Source organism: Pan paniscus, chromosome 19, assembly GCF_029289425.2.
Source record: "Pan paniscus chromosome 19, NHGRI_mPanPan1-v2.0_pri, whole genome shotgun sequence".
NCBI classification, from domain to species: domain Eukaryota; kingdom Metazoa; phylum Chordata; class Mammalia; order Primates; family Hominidae; genus Pan; species Pan paniscus.
The window spans coordinates 86,114,153-86,134,108 of NC_073268.2; the positions used below are offsets into that span (position 1 = coordinate 86,114,153).

General features: G+C 38.6%; 1 protein-coding gene across 4 annotated transcripts in view; it reads left to right on the plus strand.

Annotated features, from left to right (window-relative positions):
* The first annotated feature begins 11,362 nt into the window (after nt 1-11,362).
* The window catches only part of KCNJ16 (potassium inwardly rectifying channel subfamily J member 16), a 32,158-nt gene continuing 23,564 nt past the window's right edge, over nt 11,363-19,956 (plus strand). For 2 of the 4 annotated variants that reach the window (XM_034942792.3, XM_003808945.5), the window contains exon 1: nt 11,363-13,032. The gene's annotated coding sequence lies outside the window, so the exon portion shown is untranslated. Of the gene's footprint in view, nt 13,033-16,257; nt 16,339-19,956 lie in introns of all 4 variants that reach the window. The other 2 variants (XM_008961096.4, XM_008961097.4) reach the window with 2 other exon arrangements.

Below are 19,956 nucleotides of genomic sequence, written 5' to 3' on the forward strand. Positions count from 1 at the left end.
TCATTCTTAACACAGAAAAACGAATGCTACACAACACCAAAAAGGCTAAAATTTGTTTTGCATTATAAATAACAGAATCCTAAAACATCTACCTAAAAGCACATTGGAATGAACCATAGCAAGTTCCTAATTTTGTTTTTCATTGTGTTTTTATTGTTTTATGAGTCTTAGTTTCCATACAGGATCAAAATGACTCAAATCACATCTTTTACATAAGTGTTTTCTACTTTTAGCCTGTATATTTACAATTATGGAATAAACCATATATGCAAGTTTACCTTCCTCCAAGAAAATATGGATCTGTAGATACCATGTGAAGTCAAAGAACATCATTTTAAGATTTTTATCACTTCCTGCCCATGGGATGTTTTACAACCTAAGAATAGCATTTCTGAAAAACAAACTCAGAGCATGAGTTATGTAAGAGGCAGTAGGTTTTACAGTTCGAAATAACTGAAATATGTACTAGTCCATTGTATTAGTCAAGGTTCTCTAGAGAAACAGAACAGATAGATAGATAGATAGATAGATAGATAGATAGATAGATAGATAGACAGACAGACAGATAGATAGATAGATAGATAGATAGATAGAGATTCATAATGAAAATTGACTTATTCAATTATGCAGGCTAAGAAGTCCCACAATATGCCATCTGCAGCTGGAGAACTAGAAAAACTGTGCTGAAATTCAGTCTGATTAAGAAGGTCTGAGAATTTTGGGAGCCAATGGTATAAATTTTATTTAAAGTCCAAAGGTCCAAAAACCTGAAGCTCTGATGGCTGAGGGCAGAAGATGGATGCCCCATCTCCAGAAAAAGGAAAAAGATGTTTGTCCTTCCTCCACCATTTTGTTCCATCCACACCCTCAGCAGATTGCATGATGCCCCCCACATTAGCGAGGGCATTCTTCTTTACTCAGTCTACTGACTCAAATGCTAATCTCAAATGCCAGACATCCTCACAGACACACCCAGGAGTAATGTTTTACCAGCTATCTGGCCAACCCTTCGCCAGTCAAGCTGACACATAAAATATAACCAACAAGTCCATCAATTTGCAAAGGTTGAAAGTTAGTAAAAGATTCCTCAGAAAGGAAGAAATGGAAGAAAACCTAAAAAAGGTGAAATAACCTTTTGGACACAAGTGTGGATGCTCTATAGTATTATTTGTCTAAGGCTGCTGTGACAAAGCATTGCAAACTGGGTGGCATAAAACAACAGAAATGTATTTTCTCACAGTTCAAGAGGCTAGAAGTCTGAGCCAAGGTGTAGTGTTGGGAGGGCCTTGCTCCTTCTGAAGCCTCTAAGGGAGAATGTCCCCTTTCCACTTTTAGCTTCTGCTAGCCCCGGGCATTCCTTCCTTGTAGCAGTGCAATTCATCTTCACATGAATTCTTCTCTGTGTGTGTGTCTGTGTCCAGATCTCCTGTAAGGACACCAGTCGTATTGGATCCGGGCCCACTCTAATGACTTTACCATAACTTGATTACATCTGCAAAGACCCTATTTCCAAATCAGGTCTCATTTGCAGGTACTAGGAGTTAGAACTTCAAAATTTCTTTTTCTGGGACACAATTTAACCCATAATAGATAGTGATGACAAGAAAATGAGAGACTCCAGGAGATTCCATGCTTTCCTTATAAAAGGGTAGAGAAACATAGTGAAATGAAGGATGGCTTTGTTTTCATTTTCTTACTAATAATTCTTTCTTTTACTGTGCTTTTAGTTTTTTATGGCCATTATGGGGAGGTAAGATAATACCACATGGAAGCACTTATTTTTCTACTTATTATTTAAATCTTTCATTCTTTTCAAGAGGCTTGGCCAATTGTTCTGTAATTTGCCATAACTATTGGAATATGGTTAGGTGTCAGCAAGCAGGTGATCTTAGTACAGATAACAAAAAATAGAACATGTTTCACAAGGAGTAAGGAAAAAAAACAAATAAAAAGGGCAAATAAGGGGAAGAATTAATGATGGATTAGGGAAAGGTGAAAGACATGAAGCATTGTCAAAAATATTTATCCTATAAACTTGGTTTAAATTGCGATTTGGTATTGACGCAATGGCTCATGACTCAGGTTTTCTTCCATAATGTCTCTTGTGCCCCAGACAGCCCTGTGTTCTGAAGCTTCCTTTATATTTTCCAGAAATCACAGCCTAAAGAGAAATAACAATTGTGACATTTGCATTTAGTTAAGGCTTTGGAAAAACTCAAAGTGAAAATAAAAGTAACCTTCAAGAATTGTCTCCATGGAATAACTGTCTCAACTATTTTGGCCAAGACTGTCTTTAGGTCTTTATTTTCATGGCAGGAATAGCAATAGTTTCAAGCTTTGGAGGGTAAGAGAAGTGGGAAAGGTGGGAATATCAATTGAATCTTTCTACAAGAGAAAACATCTACATGAAGAAAACAGTAGTAAGTGTTGCAATTAGAAATTTGAGAAATTGTAAAAGTTGAAAGAACTTGAACTGCTAACAATTAATAAAAGTATGTATTTTATCTACAGATATCATCTAGAATGAAAGGATGGGAAGGTGAGGTATTTAAATTATTGTAACCATCCATTGCACTTATTTATTAGTCAATGAGGTGAAAGGTGGAGGGAATGATAACATATATTTTCTTAATTTTTTGTGATTAAACAAATTCGAGGTGGTAGATTTGATAGGGCTGAAATTTATTATACCACTGTCCCCCGCAGGTTTGAAACAATTTAGGACGCTACATAGAATTACACTGGAAAGTAAATGCACTGTAGGCAAATCATGTTTCCAAGAACATGACATATCTTACTGGCTAGAGTTAACCAGTCCTGAGAAATGGCAGGAACTCTTGCTCTCCAAATCCTATCTTGCAAGGCCATAGAATTTGTCCACAGAAAATCATCACCAGTCATCACTGAGCATTTGTCACAGTAGGTTTTATTAAGTTCAGACAGATTCAATTATAATTAAATCAATCAACCTTTAATATATTGGCTAACAGACAGACTTCTAAGAAAACCAAGCTTCCCTAAGAAAAAGCAATTAGATATTATTTTCTTGATTCAACTTATGTGAGCATCTGAGTAAATTTACTTTTAATTCACAAATAGCTCAATTTATAAGTATTGGTGTGGGCTATAGGCTTAAGAAACATGTTTGTGTAAAGCTGCTGTCCCACATAGCATTTACCAACATACTATGTTTTTTATCTTGAGAGGCTGAATATACAAATAAATACTGGCCAGACCATGTAAGACAAAACAACTCTGACCATAATCTCTGCAGGAACCAGCCCAGGAAGCCCAATCATAACCTTTGTAGCCATTTGGCCCAAAATGGTCAGAACTTGGTCAATGACTCTCAGCTTTCCTTATGCTTGCCTTCACTTCTAACCTAGAACCAACCAGAGAAAGAAAATGTGCTCCTCAAACCATTTATAGAGGAAGCCCGGCTTCCACATAGCCTACCTCCAGCTTCCTCAGCCAACAGCTTTTGATCAGGGCAAACGTGAAGCTTTTCTACTTTTTCTACTATAAAGATTTTCCACTCCTCTGCCTGCCTGTGAGTCTCTGGCAAACAAAAGTGATAGTGCCTGTCTTCCTTGCAAGCTCTGGATAAATAATGTCTGCTTGTTCTGGTTCAGATGATCATTGTTTATTTCCACAATCTTTATTAGGATCTCTATACAGAATCTTTTAAATGGCAAGATTAGCCCTGCCCAGATTTAGGAAATCATTTAGGGCCACTGGATATCAAATGTGGTACCAAAAAAATGTTGAAACTGATTCAAACTTGGGTCAAGATCCCTTTGATCTAGCTCAAATCTGTGATAATTTGGCATTTTATATTACTCAATCTTCTTTTTTTTTTTTTGAGATGGAGTCTTGCTCTGTCTCCCAGGCTGTAGTGCAGTAGCACTATCTCGGCTCACTGCAAGCTCTGCCTCCGGGGTTCAGCCATTCTCCTGCCTCAGCCTCCCGAGTAGCTGGGACTACAGGCGCCCGCCACCACGTCTGGCTAATTTTTTGTATTTTTTAGTAGAGACGGGGTTTCGCTGTGTTAGCCAGGATGGTCTTGATCTCCTGACCTCGTGATCCACTCACCTGGGTCTCCCAAAGTGCTGGGATTAAAGGCATGAGCCACCGCACCCAGCCTACTCAATCCTTTTTCCAGTCCATTTCAGCAAAAGCCTCACTGCTTGTGAGTGTCCTGCATACAGTCTGATTTGGGTGGTTGTTTTCTTTGTGGAACTACTTAGAGGTCATATGACATTTGCCTGTGGATAGTTCAAATTGGCTCTATTTTCTTAGGTCCATTTTGCCCTTATTCACTGAGAAATATGTGGTCTCTGATATAAGATTGTTTCCATTGAAATTCTGCCAATACCTTTTATTCATCTTGTAAGCATGGAAAAGTATTATGAACTTATTTAATTTTTAATTTGTTTATTTAAACATTTTTATAGTGACATTAGCACCTACCTTCTAAAGTTGTTTGAGAATTAAAGGATAATTTCTGTAAGACAATTACCGAAGTTCCAATATGTAATGCTTATTCAATAAATAATAACTATCATTATTATTATTACATCATAATAGGTGCCTATATTTCTAAATTAACAATCTTTTGTACTATTGATGTGACAATATGTACATTAAGTGGGGTGAAGAATTAAGTCATTCTCTTCATAATCAGGTGATAACAACCTTCTCCTTTATTGAGAATCAAGCATCTCAGAGCGAGTGTGAATGGATATTAGAGTTTCTGCCTCAGTGTTCTCAACAGCTTCTACTGGTAAAGCAAGTTACAGCTAGTAACTTGGTCAGGGTTTTTGGATATAAACTTTATTGTTTAGAGTGTAGACCAACCTACATTTAAAATGTGATACTTCAGAAGTGCAGAAAGGTACGTGACACAGCCAACTGAAGAGGTAACATGTCCTAACATATTAAATTTTCTCTATTCTCTTTTGAACCCTATTACAATCAAAGAAATCTCCATGGTGAAATGCTCATTTTGCAGACACGATATTGTGTAAGTTTAATTTCATAATCACACAAAGGAAAAATTCCTGGGCATTTTATGTGCACTTTTGTTAATGTGATCACAGATACAGAGTTAGCCGTTCAACCCCAAACGAGACATGACCTCACTGGGAGGTTTGTTCGTTCACTGCATTACGGGGATCCACACAAAGGACATGTCAATGGCACGACCCATGCGCCCCTGTCTCCCCACTCTTGTCAGGATTTGTCCTGGAAGTTTCTAGCAAACATTTTTGGAGCAAATATTTTGTGAGAATGTCACTGTTTTTGTTAGAAAGGCCATTTAGGGGTCTAACTAGGCACCAAGAATGGAATGAGTTACCTTATTAAAATTTTAAATCAAAAAGTGTTTATGTTGTTTGGTGGGTTTCAGTAGAAATTAGAGGAGCAGGTCAGGAGCAGGAGGATGGAGAAATAAGAGCTCCATCAGGAGCACCAGGAATGCTTTTTAAAAACATGCATATTCTATTAGATTCTCAAGGAAATGTGACTAAGAACAGGCCCTCATCGTAGCCCCATATAGCATAGTTTTCAATTTTTCTACAGTGACTATTTCAAATATTTTCTGTTCTCTTCAAATCTCTACTCTTGTCTCCTTTACCCACTACCCTTATTTAACAGGGAAAATAAAATCACAAACTTCTTGTCTACCATCCATAGACCTGATTGCATCTGTATCCACTCTTTCCTTGCAAAGAACCTTGACTCTTTCCCATCCTTCTACTCTGCTCCTTCACCTCCATTTTCTTCTCTTTCCTTCATTATGGATTTCTAATTATTGTTGATTCTGACTTCCAAGTCCCTCTTGAATCTGTTCCCTAGGTTATGACCTCCTCATCACTTGTCTGGCCAATCTGTTCTCAACACTAGAGCCAGAATCTTAAATACAGATCTTCAGTGTTTTATCTTTATGCTAATCAGATTGTGTTAGTTTCCTGATCAAAGCTCTTTAATGCTTTCCTAGAATAATACAAATTCTTTAACATGAATTACCAGATGCTGCTTACTACTCCAGCTCTATCTCATACTTCTCCCCATTTTAGATCCCAGGATGCAGCCAAGTAATAATTTTTAAAAAATTTTCCTGCTAACTCTCATTCAGTGTGAACACAGTTTGTCTCAACGAGTTTGGTTCAGTATGAATAGAGTAAGGGTGTAAATTGCACCCTTGGGGAAATGTGACTCAACAAGTAACTACTGCAGAATGGATTCACTGGAGAACAAAAGCAAACATATTCGTGCTTTGAAGAATTTAGGAGTCAATCAAGTGTGGAAAAGGCTAAACATAAAAATAATTTTATTCATGAGTACAGTTCTAACTTGAATATTCATAACATTTTATTATCATAAGGACTTAAATGCTGAGTTATAGGAAAACAATTTAAAAATTTAAGATAAATCATTTTTGCCATATGCCTCTTAACAAGACAGCAGTTGAAATCTTCTTTCTTTTCCCTTTGATTAAAAGAAAAAAACCTTTATGGCCTAGTGGCATATAATAATTGTATTACGTGTGTGTGTGCATATAGATATTATTAAATTATAATGTACACTGATATATGGGCTTTCCCCAATTTTATTTCTAGCACTGTCATCGAAGATTAATTTTTTTCTGACTCAAATATTAGAAGCTAGAAGCTTTTTCTATGACTTTATGTATTTCCTCCACTCATAGTAGCTTTGAAGTTGAATTTTGAGTGGAATGGAACCTTTGAAGTGGAATTTTGAACAGAATCTGGACTGATATGGGGCTGGTCAAACAGCACCTCAATAATTATGAATTAAAATATATAACATTTTTTAAAGACATTCAAAGAATAACCAGGTGTTGAGCAAATTCTAAGTGCCTGAGCCAGCTCCCACTAGCTCACAAGAGCTAACTGTTTACACGTCTTATCAAATCCACATTCTGAAGCCTCATATCAGTGACTTGACATCAGCCATGCGTGGAATATTTACACCACAGAAATGGGAAACTCTACAAATCAGTCCTTTTATTTCCTCCAGAGAGGCAGTTAAAATGCACCAGCACTCTGCTTCCTATGAATAAGTTGACCATATATCACAGCAGTATTGATTGATGCCAGTTGTACTTCTGACCCATGATTTTCACTTTTGTCCCCACCCTTTTCTCTGTCAAAAGTGACAGATTCAACAATCACTATAGATATCAAGGAAAATAATATAATGGAGATTTTTTACTGCAAGAAATGAAGACTGGGTTAGAAGGTAAAGAAGCAACTACAAAATGTTTATCTTTATGTGAAGAACAGGCTCCTGGAAGTAGTACGAGACTTGTTTTGCAGAGCTTCAGGGGACAGCATGAGGACAGGAAGATCTTGTGAAAGCTATAGGGAGACACATTTTTATCTGAGTTTAAGGAAGGACTTCCTCATGGGTAATGTCGAGTCATCATAAAATAGGAATAGAATGCATTTAGGGGTGAATGAGGTCTTAGTCCACAAAAACAGTCAAGTAGAGACGGACAGCCACCTTGAGGGGTGTTGTGGAGGAGCTGGGGCAATAAATGCTTGGGTGTTAATGCCTTTCTCATGATTCATATTGTGGGTTGAATCTTTCTCATGGCATTTCTTCACTCAGTCATTTTGGCAATCCTCAGAGGGTCTTTGCCTGGTGCTATGTGTGTTTGGGAGTAGATACAAGGAGAAGAAAAAAATAATTCACTCAAATTCACACAAAAAAGTGACCCAAACCAAAATCCTTATTAAGCCTCACTGTTAAGTTTTAAAATGATATGATGATCACTAATTTGAGAGGAACTACATGTTAGCCAACCCATCACTGATTTATTTGTGATTTCAGATTTTGAAATCTATTAGGATAATCAATTTCACTTCAGCACGGTTTGGTCAAAGAAAGGAAAATACATCAGAGGGATTCAAATAACTTTAGAATCATACGTAGTGTGAGAGATCTACAGGAGGAAAGTCAGTTTAGCAGTGAGAACTTCAGACACTTCCTCTATATCCTATGGTAACCAGGCAGTTAGAATAACAGGAAGCCCTCAGGCCGGCAAAAATGGCACCTGTGAAGTTTGTTTGGGTCTATCTGAAGGCAGGATTTTAGCAGGGGCTGAGGCTGTACAGAACAACTTAAAAATTTCAGTTGGATAAGAAAAATCGGTAAAACTTAAAAATTGTATTCATTTCCTAATGCCTACATGGTATTACATATAAGTCAGACAATTGTTTTCTCTATTTCAAATTACTGGATTAGTTTGATTATTATACGGACTATCAGAAGAATAGTGGTACAGCTTTTCTCCAAGATCAACGCCTTTCATTTGTGGATCTTCCATCTTACCTGATACTTCTCTGCCTGTGTCTTCAGTACTGGAATTTACTCCAGTACTTCTTATTTTCTGTTTGTCTTTTCACCACCCGAAAAACATTACTCTCACTCACCAAACTATGTATACCTCTCTTTATATTCTCCCAATCAGACTTAACAAACACTTAGATGACATTTATTTTTGCCTGGTACTGTTTTAAGTGCTTTACAAATATGAATTCATTTACTTCTGCTAAGAGCTAATATATTTCTATTATCTTCCTTTTACAGAATGGGGGATTGAGGCACAGAGTGTTAAAGTAGTGAGACACAGGATTCTAACTGGCAGACTGGCACTTTATCTCAAGTCTTAACCACTGTGTTGCCTCTCACTTTAAAGATAAGAAATTAAACCAATTTTAACATGATTCTCTGAAAAACCAATACTTGCACTCCCTCCTCCATGAAAATGTGCTTTATCCCTATGCATTTTTCCAGAAGTCCAGCTTTCTACTTATACGTTTATATTTTCATAAACTTTGCTACAGAGCAAATTCGGTGTTACAAACATTGCTTCCTTTTGTTCACATTTTACACGTTTACTGCCTCCTTAAATCATTCACCTTCACTGTATTTTAGGAAAGAAATGTTATTTATATATTTTGTGAATCCATAGTCTATTATACATTCTGCTAACTAAGAATAAAACTTGTCTACTTGGTTATTTGGGTCTAGAGAATGATTTTCAACCTGGAGTGATTTTGCTCACCAAGGGACATCTGGCAATGTCTGGTCACATTTTTGGATGTCTCTACTGGGGTTTGGGGTCATACTGGCATCTAGTGGGAAGAGTTTAGGGATGCTGTTAAACTAAATGCCATAACCAGAGGTCATCTTCCTGGTTAGGAAGAATTTTCTGGCCCTAAATAATGAAGTCGAGAAACCCAGGTCTAGGATATTCTGTGCATTTAAAATGATTCCATTCAGAACAATTTAGGTACTTTCTCAATAGTACTGCAAAAGCTATATGAAAACTATATGTATATAAAAATTATATCTATCTGTCTCTAGCTACATTAACATATCAATCTGCTAGGTTAAGTAGACTCAATTTAACCATCTGGTGTTTCATGTTTGCTTTTGATTTGTAAAAGACTCAGACCTATAACACAGCCTTAATGCTAATATCATTCTTGAGATAAATGATTATAATTGCAGATTTTTTTTTTTTTTTTTTGAGAAAGAGTCTCGCTCTGTCACCCAGGCTGGAGTGCAGTGGCACCATCGGCTCACTGCAAACTCCGCCTCCCAGGTTCAAACAATTCTCCTGCCTCAGCTTCCTGAGTAGCTGGGATTACAGGTGCCCGCTACCAATACTTGCAGATTTCTTCAGTGTTATGTTATTCAGCCACTCATCCATTTTTTTAAAGAATTAAGTATTAAGCATTCACTGTACACCAAGCAATGTTCTTAGTGAACAAGTAATTTAGAATTAGATTACAATTAAATTGTGGGTTTTAGGACATTTTAGTTAAGGTTTACTGAAAAGTATTATCACAGAATTTATATTTTCTATACTTCATGTTGTTTTATATGATTATAAAAGCAATGTTTTATTTAAGAATAAATTAAGTGAAGTATTTTACATGATGTGGAAAAAATGAGAGAAAAAGATGAAAAAGAGTTGATTGAATTATTCATTTTCACCTGATTAGTTGAAGCCAGTGGTTAGTAACATCACATGCACAAAGGACCCAGTGGCTGATTCAAAATAGTATTCCATTCTCTCCCCATGATTTTACAATGAAACTACGAGACCAATTAGGACACCTTCTTCTTTCTTCTTGTTCACCAAAAGTACTTTTGTGGTTTTTTTTGTTTTTTTGTTTTGTTTTGTTTTTTGAGATGGAGTCTCTCTCTGTTGCCCAGGCTGGAGTGCAGTGGCACAATCTTAGTTCACGCAACCTCTGCCTCCCCGGTTCAAGCAATTCTTCTGTCTCAGCCTCCCGAGTAGCTGGGACTACAAGCATGCGCCACCACGCCCAGCTAATTTTTGTATTTTTAGTAGAGACAGGGTTTCACCATATTGGCCAGGCTGGTCTCAAACTCCTGACCTCATGATCTGCCCGCCTCAGCCTCCCAAAGTGCTAGGATTACAGGCGTGAGCCACCACTACCTGCACAAGTAGTTATTAATAGCAATGACACACAAGAGTAATTGCAGGACATTTACTTAACTAAAAAAATTAATCAGTTGGCAAAATCTTATGTGAAAAATTAAAACAAAACAAATAACCATTTCCCTGAAAAATTAACCCCACTTGGACCTCCACATCCCTTCCCATCCATCACCACATTTTTCTACCCCATTTGACAGCGGAACTCTCTGTAGGCTTTCTGCATGCTTTCAACACTTCCTGTCACCGTTTTTACTCGTCCCTAGTCAAATCAGGCATTTATCTCCAAAACTCTGTTGTGACATCTTTCATCAAGGTCACCAGTGACATCACACTGCTAAATCCAATGGTCAATTCTTGTCCTTATCTTGACTGATTGTTAGTATCTAACACACATGATCACTGACTTTTTCTTTTTCCTTTCCCTTTTTTTTTTTTTTTTTTTTTTTTTGAGACAGGGTCTCACTCTGCCGCTCTGGCTGGAGGGCAGTGGCATGATCAGGGCTCACTGTAGCCTTGACCTCCTGGGCTCAAGTGATCCTGCCGCCTTAGCCACTCAAGTAGCTGGGACTACATGTGTGCACCACCATCCAGCTTATATATATTATATATATATATTTAATATACATATTTATATGTGTATATATATTTAATATATATTTATGTGTATATATATTTTTGTGTTTATATATTTATATGTGTATATATATTTATGTGTATATATGTGTATATGTGTATAATATATGTGTGTGTGTGTGTATATATACATATATATACACATATATATGTATATATACACACACACACACACATATATATATATTTTTTGTCAAGACAGCATCTCACTATTTTGCCCAGGCTGATCACGAACTCCTGGGCTCAAGCAATCCTCTCGCCTTAGTCTCCCAAAGTGCTGTGATTACAGGGGTGAGACACCATGCCCGACCACACTGCCTTTTGCTTCTAACACTTTCTTTACTTCGTATCACATGTCACAATTTTTCCTCCTACTTCAAGCAATTCTTTTTCTCAGTCTTCTTAGTTATAGCCTCCTCATTTTCCCAGACTTAAATTAGGCTGTCCCAGGCCTTCGTCATTGGAATCCTTCTCCTTTCTAACTACTCTGACTCTTGTATTGTTTCATCCATGTTCATGGTTGCAATTACTCTATGTACATTGATAACTTCCAATCTTATATTTCCATTCTGAAATTCTCCCCTGAGCTCCAGACTAATATATTGTCTCCTTGACATGTTCATTTGGTTGTCAGAAAGCATATCAAATTTTGCACAATAAAACACCAATTATTGATTTCCTCACTCCAAAACTCCTTTTCTACCAGCTCCATTATCTGAGTAAACAGCACAAGTATTTACTGTGCTATTTATTGGGTAATGGTTCATTTTTATTTTATTTTATTTATTTTTTTTTTTTTGAGACAGGATTTCATTCTGTCACCTGGGCTGGAGTTCAGTGGTGTCATCCTAGCAAACTTGCAGCCTCGATCTCCTGGGTTCAAGTGATCCTCCCACTTCAGCATCCCAGATAGCTGGGACTACAGGCACATGCTACTATGCCCAGCTAATTTATTTTTTATTTTTAGTAGAGATGAGGTTTCACTACATTGCCCAGGTTGGTCTTAAACTTCTGAGCTGAAACCATCCTCCTGCCTCAGCCCCTCAAAGTGCTGGGATTACAGGCATGAGCCACTGCACCCGGCAAGTAATGCTCCTTTACAAGAAACTTGCTCCCTCTCTAATCTGAAATTTAGAGGAAGCAAATGAACAAACAGCAAAACAAGACCAGCATGTTGAAAGAACATCTAAACTTTGTCCTTGGAGTCACTACTGAGGTTGTTGATAGTCTTTCTGGGGGCCCACGCTTCCTTGAAACCCAAATGAAATGATGTTGGGCAAGATGCTGTTTGCCATAGGTATAGGGTTACATAGTCAGACAAAGTGTGCATTTGCATAGAAAAATCTTTGCTGTCACAATCACAGAGCACCTACACTTAAGAAGAACACACTTGGAAGAGGTTGTACAAGACCTGGAGGTGTCAGTAAGAGAAAATCCAGCCTTCCAGGACAATAAGAAATTTAGGGGTAATGTGTGGCCACTTTTGTGATATGGAAAGATTTTTATTATTATATAAGCTTCCAGAGGTTTGATCAGAAAAAAAAGATGTAAATGGGCATGGAAGAAGGCTATTCTTGGTTCTTGTTTTCTGTCCGCCACCATTGGCAAGACTATCTACTATGCGTAGGCATGGGAACCAGTTAAAGAAAGTGTCGATTCACTAGAGCGAAGCTGAGAACTCAGTGGCCTTTGTCTGTGGTGAATGTATCCGGAAAGGCAAAGAAGAGAGAGATTCTCCTGTGGGGTTTCTCATCTCCATGGCGGTAGGTGCTGACAGCTTCAGAAGGGTACTAACAGGGCCAAGAGAAAAGGGCCCTGAGATGCTCAGCTACAGTGCTCTTACAAGATGAAAAGGACATGGGGTTCAGATCTGCACTTCATCATCTTTCACTAAGGTAAGATCGTGTCGTGGATTAAAAGTGTTCCAAGCCTGAACTAATTGCTTGTCTGCTCTTTTAAGCTCATCCTTTTTGCATGTATCCCCGCTAATATGCATCTTTATGATGCTTTTTTTGGCTCAGCAGTCATGCTTTATGGAGGCATGCTCTATGGCTGGGAATAGGTTTTCTTTCTCTCATATATCTCTGGGGAATGCTGAGCCAAACAGATTAAAAATGTCAGTGCCATTTGCAGATCCATTAAGGGAAGTAACATTCAGAAACAGAGAGAAACTAAAAGGATGATGACTTAGCCAGCTGACATAACTTACTGACGTGGAGCAACGTGGAAGAGGTGAATCTTTCATTTCCTGTGGAAAACAGTCATTCATAAAACCATCTTTTTTGTATGTCTTTGTCACTCTTCCACTGTTGCAAAGTGACAGCAAAGTAGCATCGCAAATTTGAAACTGTGTAATAAAATACGTTGACATCAATTTGGAATTACATCTTCACAACTAAAAATATAGACAGAAATGCCGTAAAGACTCTTTAGAAAAACAACTGCTAAAAGGTAACTTCAATAAATAATAAGCCCTTCAAGCATTGAAATCTGACTAAGTATAAAAGCACGGGGCTTTTGAACTTTTAATGTTTTTCTTCTGCTCATTGCTTTCTTTCAATTTGTAATCTGGACTGTTGCTATGGAGTAAATAACACCTACTACATTCCATGCCTTCAGGTTTCCATTTCACTAGAAGAAGTGGCACAAGTTGAAGTAAGGCAGCTTATCCATGTGAAAATTCTAAGACAGTATAGATGCCTGGCCATGGGTTTAGCCATAAATGACTTATTTATGAAACATGTTAAGCTTTTCTGTTTAAAATCCCTCCCCTACCTTTTAAAAAATTTCCCATGAATCTTGAAATAATCCTGAGAATTCAGATGGAGTGCGGGTATTTTTTCTAATTGTTGCTCAGAAAATCCTTGATCCAGTCTGAGTGTTTTGTTATCATTAAGCCATATGCAGAATTACAAAATGAAAATGAAAACAGGTCAGCTAAAATTAAGAAGTCAATGCAAGGAGTAAAGGCACAGATAGTACCAAAACATGAGTCAGGATGATCTGTCTTGTTGGCCTGACAAATATGGCTCAAAATTATTTTTTTAAAAAAAGATTAGAAGTTCTGAAAGTCTACAATCTGCAAGGTAGAGACCAAATTGGCTATGCATTGGCAGTGTGACCTTCCCCCAAATTACTAAGCTTCTCTCTGCCTCCTTTTCAAAAGCCTTTACTAGTATCTATATCTTAGATATTATTTAATTTCATTTGATAATTGTGTACCTGACACACAAGGAGCACAGAGTAAATGGAGACAATTATTGTTAGCTCCATTTTAGAGAGGAGAGAAACTGATATAGAGAGTGATGGGGGGTTAATAGCTAAGCTCTCAGTAATATACCAAGTGGTGCAGTTCCAAAGAATACATGTTTTGCTCTCAAGTTAAGAAAACACAAGCCAATTGCGATTTTGTGATGAGGAAGATGGAATACAGTTGCAATATCAAAGCTGCCTCTGACAACTAATACCAGCCCTGACCTGCTTCTGCCATGGTTTTCTGACCTGCAATATTTAATCTTCAGCTTTCAGACATCCACATTCCACCCCGGACCTTGCCTGTCTGGTAAGCCCAATCTCTGCAGGTCAGCCATGCAGCTGAGGTGAGGGAAGGTATGTTGGGATGGGCTGGCATGAGGAGTCATGGGGGTCGAGAAGAAAGTTATGGCAAGAGACATTCTTTTGTGTGTGCATAGTTTAACAGAGACAAATAATGTTCATTTTGATCTTTATTAAGAGGTGGCCTCTTAATAGGCCACCCCCTTATTAGGCCTCAGAATATCTGCTTTAAAGTGGCTTTTTCCTGATGGTTTCTTCTGCCATTGTTACAGTAGCTGCCTCAAATCAGCCAAAGCAGAAGTTCCTATTTTGCTTGAGAGCTTAAGCTTCAGGCAAAAACTACTGACATTTATGAGACACCTAGTATTTTACAATGCTATCTGGTTAAATTCTTATAATTGTCCTTTTAAAAAGACAGAGAACACAGAGGTAAAATAACTGCTCTGAGTTCACATAGGCAAATGTTGGAGACGAGATTCAAACAGAAACCAGACTGACTCAAAAATCAAATCTAAGTGATGAAAGTAAAGGTACTGTTTTGTTTGCATCACTTAATAATTCATCTGGAATCACAAGTCATGATAAGAACCTAATAAGCCATATCATCAAAACCTGAGCTTGGGTCACCTTCAAGATGCAACACACCCAACATCACAGTGGATTCAGGGGCACCCTGAAACACAAGAGTAAGAAACAGAAACATCTATCCTTAGAGACTTCCCTTGTAGCCATTCTACTGAGTTGTATTTTTTTTTCATTGTTGCTTAGAAGATCCTTGATCCTGTCTGAGTGTTTTGTTTTCTTTGAGCCCTATGCAGAATTACAGAATGAAAATGAAAACAGGTCAGCTAAAATTAAGAAGTCAATGCAATGAGCAAAGGCACAGACAGTACCAAAACATGGGTCAGGATGATCTGTCCTGTTGGCATGACAAATATGGCTCACAATTTTTTAAAAAAAAAAATTAGAAGACTCAAGTCTTTTGACTTTATTGAGAAGATGAAGCCTGACACTGTTTATTTCCAATCTTCTTGGAAAGACTTTCACCACTGTTTATCTCACAAAATTGGAGTGCTATTTACCAGTTAATAAGAAAATGGCATAACATAAAGCCTTTAAATACTAATGTTAAAAGAGAACTTCAGAGTTTTCTAGTTCAACCACCTAGCAAACTCAGGAAGCTCTTCCTTAAATTCTTCAAGTTGATTACCCAAATTCAGAGTTAATACTCAGTAGATTGCTTCTGTTGTAAGGTACTAACAATAAAAACATTCTTCATGATACAGACATTAAATCTACATCCCTGTAAAATTCATAAGCAGATTCTAGCCCCGCCCTTTGTAGCACCATAGAGCAGGGCCCCTGTCTCTACTGCATGAATACAGACTATTCGTAACTGCATTCAAGGGTGTGAACTAATTGCAGCCAGGGCCATGTTTTGACTATCTCAGCATACCTAGATCACAGTACAGGGAACATAGCTGGTGTTCAATAAAAGCTTTGAATATGCGAGTATATATCACCTTTAATAGTTTCTTCTGTTTTTTTCTTTTTCCTGATTTCAGACATCCACATTCCACCCTGGGCCTTGCCCGTCTGGTGAGCCCAATCTCTGCTGGTCAGTCACGCAGTTGAGGTCAGGGAAGGTATGTTGGGATGGGCTGACATGAGGGGTAATGAGGGTCAAGATGAAAGTCAAGGCTAGGGACATTCTTTTGTGTGTGCATAGTTTAATAAAAGACGAATCAGTCATTTTGCATGTTGATCTCTATAAATGACCACATCAACATATCTGCTTTAAAGTGGCCGTATCCCAGTGGCTTCTTCTACCACTGTCACTTTTGAAGGAGGGTCCTGTTCCACTCCTTCATCACTATAGTGACCTCTATTAAACAAAAGAGGTACCAGGAATCAAACATTACATTTCAGATGTGAAATATCTCCCAATAAACCAGCATTCACTACTTCCACTGGGAATTCTCTGTGGCTAGAAAACTATTTTTGTTGAATCTTTGCCTTGATTTTCTGGGAAAGATATATTTTTAACCCCATTCACCTTCCTCCCTCCCTTTCTCCTTGCCCGTTTTTGCTAGCCCTCTGAGCTTGACATTGATAACTGTTTAGTATAATCAGTTGCCTAAATTTCCCTGCTTGTGAGTTTCTCCAATCCCTAGAGCTGAGGGCATTTGATTCCACACGCACGCCCCTCTGCTCTGGGCCGTGGGATGGGTCATTCCTAGAACTCCTAAGTGAGTGGCTCTAAAACTCATCTCAGGTGACTTAGTGAGCATTTCTTGCAGTGAGTTCTGCTCTGAACCTGTGCTCCAGTCCTAGTGACTGAGTGTTGTTTTTTCCTGAGTTCAGGTCCAAATAGCCACCATCACTTGATTCCATGTCCAACAGTTCCTTTTATTATTAAGGCTTAAAACTTTAATAATAACATGAGATAAATTTCTCATGTTTTTTTTCCCCCAACATGTATTATCCTGTGACCCTGAATAAATATCCCAAACTAGTTAAGCTTCAATTCTTTATCTTTAAAAAGGGGATAATATTGATCCCTTGTTCTCAGGGTAACTGGGAGAATTAAACATATTTCATGGGCATAAAATGCCTGGCACTTAAGAAGTGTTTCTCTCTGGCTGATAATTGTTATCTGATTATCCTCTCTCAGTTTGGAGGTCCTAAACCCCAGCTCCATATCTGGATCTGTTACTTTTTTTTGCCATACCTATTTGATGCAGACTTCTTACCTACATAAATATCTACATGCTGCCTATTATCCCTTTTCCTAACTTCCCCAACACTGGGTTTTCCCCTCTTTCTCTTCCCCTGTTCTCTCACTGGGTGCCTGTTAAGCTGATTAACTAAAGCCCTGCCCCTCTTTACTCCCTGTTCCAGCAGCTCAACTGAATTTCCGTCCTTTCACAATCATAGCTGGATGCGTCCCAAGAACAGAAAATGCCACACTCCAGTGGGCAATCCTAAACTCTTGGCTTTCGACCTTAGAAGTCTGGCCATTACATTGCCTTTGAATCCACATGTGTCAGATCTAATAATACTTAGTTGAAGATTTACTATCCTCTCCCTAAATAACTGCTCCCGGCCACTGGGATGATCCTCTCAGCTCCCCAGCCCCACAGTCTGCTAGCATGGAGCTGTGAAAGCTGTATTCCATCAGCAAGGATCTCCCAAGGCTAAAAGATCCAGAAACCTTGCCATCTGCACCTACAATGTCAGGAGATATACCCTCTTCAAAGGGGAAGGCACTGCTTCTACTTAAACAGTTCTCAATTGTGATGACAATACATACTTCAATCCTGTAAAGTTTCTCCAGACACGAAGATGGAAATGTGCTTTTCTGCTTCCCAGTCTCAGGCATTCTTTTATCTCTAATTTGACATGACAAACAGACTCTCCATCGTCACCTGTTATGGTGTGAATGTCTCTTCATTTCATTAATGCAGGGCTGCCACTGACATAAAGGGCTTTTTTGTTTTGGGTCACTCTTCTGTACCCCTATCCTTCCCATATCTAATAATCACCATTATTATATTAAAAGGCAAATTTCTGATCACAGCTTGATAGTGTCCTTGAAGTGAACAGGACGATTTTCTGTCTACCCAGTGAAAACAGCCTTTGGTCCTTCACAGTGATTTCACAGACAACCTAGAGCCTACGAGGAGACTGGAATGTTGATCTCTCTCAGGTCAGGAACCAGACTTACACACCTACACACTTCGTGCGCGCGCACACACACACACACACACACACTCATTTCCGGCATCCAGTCTTTATGATGAGAGCTAGTTCTTCAGTAAGAGTCCAGCTTCTGGCTGCAGAAGGAATTAATGCCAAGATAATTCTGTGTACTTTGGATCCACGCAGTAGGAAGCTTCATGCTTGCTGCTTTCCTCAGGATGCCCTGTGACATCACCCACACTGGATTGTTTTTCCTTTTGTGTTAAAACACTTTGGCTTCATTCCAAAGGGTGTCTGAAGACAACAAGCCTTCCCTCCAGTCTACCCACTGGCCACGTAATCCCACAACTGGAAACATTCTTCTGCATGAAAAGGCATCACTCAATTAGCTCTCACTCAGAGCACCCCTCCCACGTCTGAGCTTCCTTTGACCTCTTTCCTTGCCGATGTTTTAGATTCTTAATGGTTTGGTCTGGTGGAGGTCTGCTACAGTCACTTGATACTCGTACTTGTGTCCCCCAGTGTGTATATCAAGGGCTGATATTATAAGGAGAGTGAGTAGATGTATCTCAGGAAAAATTAAAAATCACTTCAGATGCTGAAATAGTTCACTACAACCCTGGTGTCTGGAGTTGCAGGGAATAGGATATAATCTCCTCAATTCTAGAAAACATGGTTCAAGCTGTATACAAAAGATATGCACATCTGAGGGTATGAGTGTGACATTAACCATTATGCACCACTCACACCAGTTACAGAGATCTGGGTTGCAATGCTAGTTTTTTTGCTTAGCTTGTTAATTTGCAAAACACAAAAGATATAATACAACCTGCTTTTCAAGATGGCTATTAGGATTATGGGAGAGTGACACAGCACTGAGCCCCAAAAAGAGGAGATGGAGCTGGGCTAAGGGGAAGGTGTCACTAAAAGCAGAAGCGGGGAGCACACAGAAAAACCTTGATTAGCATCATAGATTGTCTGCAGGCTGGACCTTCAAAGTTGTACCACGCTGAATACTTGGTTGCACTATTAGACTTCCTGGCCATTACTGCTTGGATAGCTGAGATTTTGATTAGTGCTATTCTATTAAACTGGTAGTAAAATATCTTTGGGGAAAGGAATGGGGTACATATGCTCGCAGACAGGCAAGGTCACTGATATGGTTTGGCTGTGTCCCCACCCAAATCTCACCTTCAGTTGTAGCTCCCATAATTCCCATGTGTGTGGGAGGGACCAGATGGGAGATAATTGAATCATGGGGTAGTTTCCCCCATACTGTTCCCATGGTAGTAAGTCTCACGAGATCTGATGGTTTTATAAGGGGAAACCCCTTTTGCTTGGCTCTCCTTCTCTCTCTTGCTGCTGCCAAGTAAGAAGTGCCTTTAGCCTTCCACCATGATTTTGAGACCTCCCCAGCCACGTGGAACTGTGAGCCCATTAAACCTCTTTTTCTGTATATAAATTACCCAGTCTCAGGTATGTCTTTATCAGCAGTGTGAAAACTAACTAATACGGTCACCAATCTCAATGTGTTGCTTTCATACAAAGAACATTCTTTGATT